The sequence below is a fragment of the Numida meleagris genome, chromosome 9 (assembly GCF_002078875.1).
Source record: "Numida meleagris isolate 19003 breed g44 Domestic line chromosome 9, NumMel1.0, whole genome shotgun sequence".
NCBI classification, from domain to species: Eukaryota; Metazoa; Chordata; class Aves; order Galliformes; family Numididae; genus Numida; species Numida meleagris.
This window is the reverse complement of record NC_034417.1, coordinates 11200004-11203039: the sequence shown is the minus strand read 5'-3', so window position 1 is coordinate 11203039 and position 3036 is coordinate 11200004. Positions and strand designations below refer to the sequence as shown.

Sequence of the window (3036 nt, the reverse complement as noted above, 5' to 3'; positions counted from 1 at the left end):
GTTGCCACTGGTGACGAGACTCTGAAGTCACACCAGGGTTCCGGCCACGGCAACAAGCCCACCAAAAGCAACAAACACCTCTTCCTGGTGCTCCTGCTCTTGCAAGGCTCCAAAAGTGACGAGAGTTGACCAAAAGCCGGCTTTGCTGCTGAGAGTGGCGGTCAGGCTTCGAAGCACAAGCTAGAACAGCTGTCTCAGCACAGCCGTTTCAAGAAAGCCTGACGTTTGGCAATGTCTGGCCTGAGGACAGAAGACGAATCCGCCCAACCAAGTACAGACGCAGAGATCCTCCAGCCTGGGCCAGCCTTCCCGGTGGAAGAGACTGCTCATGACACTGACCGCACCACCCCGACTTGCGGCACAGCGCAGCACAACACAACCCAGTTGTGCTTCGGCACCGTGCAGCTGAGCCCTGAAACCAGCCAGGCTATGTATACCAAAGACGGATCCGACAACACAGACTCTGCCCTTGAGAAACTACCGCAAGCCAAGCCATCGGAACTGGTGGAACAAACCGCAAACGCGGCTGGGTACCTATGTGACCCATTTGAGTGTGTGACAACTGAGCCGTACACGGACTGGAGTCAGCGCAGCCAGGAGCAGTGGGCGATGCAGAGCGCAGTGATGCACTTTGTGGACTTGGAGCAACCAACAACTAGCAAGGACTTGGAGGTCTGCGGATTCAGCCGGGCAGGCTGGGAAAGCTTCAAAGGAAGCAGCAAAGACACGCCGTGCGCTGCTGCGCTGGAAGACGCCATCGCAAAACAAAACAACAAGGACAGATATAACTTTGCTAGTACAGAAAACAACCGGGGTCACTTCCTTGAAACCCCAGAGGGAAAAGCGCGCTCCAATCAGAAACGCCATTTCAAGAGAGAATCCATACAAGGAAAAGCAGAAGATCCGACCAGAGAACGGATCAGCCAATGTCCATGGCCACCCCAGGACAGGAAGCGAAAACACTACGGTGAGAGAGCGCAAAACAGTGGCAGCCAAAGCGAGAACTCTGAGCATCAATTGCCAGGTGAATTTACGTCAAAGGCAAAGAAAAGGCTCAAAGGCCTGCCCCTTTTCCCAGTGTCTCGGCACGCAAAAAGCCTTTCCTCCACCAACGCAAGCAGGAAAAAGCAGGCTCAGCCCAGCTGTGCTCCAGCCCCGAGTTTGGCTGCCAAAGGACAGAACGGTAAAGAAAGCCCAAAGGCAGACGGGCTGAACACGGACAAAGAGGAGGGCTTCCAACCTGAATCTCTGCTGCAGAAACATGCCGAGTGCGAGAAGCCATCAGGGAAACGTAAGTGCAAAACAAAACATTTGGAAGGGCAGGGGACAAGAAAGAGGTCCTTCCTGGCACTGGATGACCCCTTTGACACTGAAAATACCCAAGAGATGCTCGCGGTACCAAGGAAGGTGACAAAGCAAGCAGAGTCCACTTGGTGCCGTGACTCCTTGCCAGCCAAACCCTACCAGCGCAAGCCGTACAAGCAGCGGCGCCGGCCCCCATCGCTGCCAACCCGCCAGCCTGCCGTGCTGCGGGTGGCCAGGCCCCGCCAGCCCATGCCACCCGAGGCCTGCTCCATCAGCTTTGACGAGGACGCGGGCGAGACCCTGCTGCAGCGGGCGGCTTACCTGGGCTACGAGAAAGTGGTTCAGCATTGCCTGAAATACAAGCTCTGTGATGTGCACCACCACGAAGACGCCGGTTACTGTGCCCTGCATGAGGCCTGCGTCAGTGGCTGGACGAGCATCGTGCGACTTCTCCTGAAGCACGGGGCTCATGTGAACTGCACCGCGCTGGGTGGAATCGCACCAATCCACAGCGCAGTACTCAATGATTACTTGGACATTGTCCGCATGTTACTGTCTCACGGTGCTGACCCAATGCTCCCATGCTCGGGGAAGACCATTTTCGAGATGGCCCGCAGCAAGCCGATGGAGACCTTCCTCACAAACTATTCAATGGACTTGCTGGGTTGAAGTGCTGATGACCCTGATTGGCACCGGGATCTCTATGGCAGCTCTGTGTGTGACCCAAAACACGAACCTGGATTGGACGTCTTGGCAAAGCCCCCGGGCCCAGATGAGGAAGATGAAGATGCCTTTACTGATGTGTCTGCATCCACGTGAGGATCTTCCCCTCGACACCCTTCCGTGAACCAACAGCTGTTTGATGCTTTTAAACATTAATGTTCATGCCTTAATTGTTTTTTATAGTAATGTTCGTTCTCTATAGAGTTAAGTTACTTCTTTAGGTACAGGTGTTCACATGCAATTGTTTCTGTAAAGAAAAGACACTACTATGTAGGAAAATATCTTTCCTTTAGATAAGAAATCTGAGTTCCAGTTGGATGGACTTTTTTTTCCAGGCAGCCTTTACTAAATTGTTATGCGTTTCTTTAAATGCACACGGGCTTTAGTATAAGTTTGTTATTACTTGGAATTTTTTTCGTCTTTTCATAGGACACATCCACACATGGACTTTGTTTCACACAAAGCACAGGTGACACACAACACACGCTTGGTAGGTGATGCAAACAAAGTCACGTGGCTTGTTTCAGAGATAGGATTGGTAAGGCACTCCGTTATATTATTGTTGTTTTTCTCAATAAAATAAAACCATTTTAAAAAAAAAGATGCTTGGATTAGATGATCTCAGTGGTCTTTTCCTACCTGAATAATTCTATGACCAGCAAGAAGTGGCTGGATGTGGTCTCAGATGTGGGAGACCATGTTTCCAGAAAATGGGAAGGGGAGGTTCTTGGGATAAGATTGGGATCAAAAATGATGAAAATCTAGGACGCCAGGGGAAGGGGAGAGGAAAAAATCCAGGAAGCTGCAAAGCTGCGGAGCTGCGACAGGACGTGCACTGAGATCGCAGCTCTGCGCTCACACTGTGCGGCCACAGTGGAATTGATCGGTCACGTCTAGGTAGGCATGAAAAAACCGGCCTCTTTCCAAGGAGAAGGTAAGAGGGAACCCGTTACCAAGTTTCCAGCTCAGCTCTACTCTATTCTAAGCCTACTCTGGACTAGCATGCTG

The 3036-nt window shown here is 51.7% G+C and overlaps 1 protein-coding gene and 1 pseudogene across 17 annotated transcripts in view; one reads left to right on the top strand and one right to left on the bottom strand.

The window, feature by feature from the left end:
• ADAMTSL3 (ADAMTS like 3) overlaps positions 1-3036 on the bottom strand; it is a 215349-nt gene that overhangs the window by 50121 nt on the left and 162192 nt on the right. The gene's annotated exons all lie outside the window — the stretch shown is intronic.
• On the top strand, positions 49-2620 carry LOC110403943 (annotated as a pseudogene).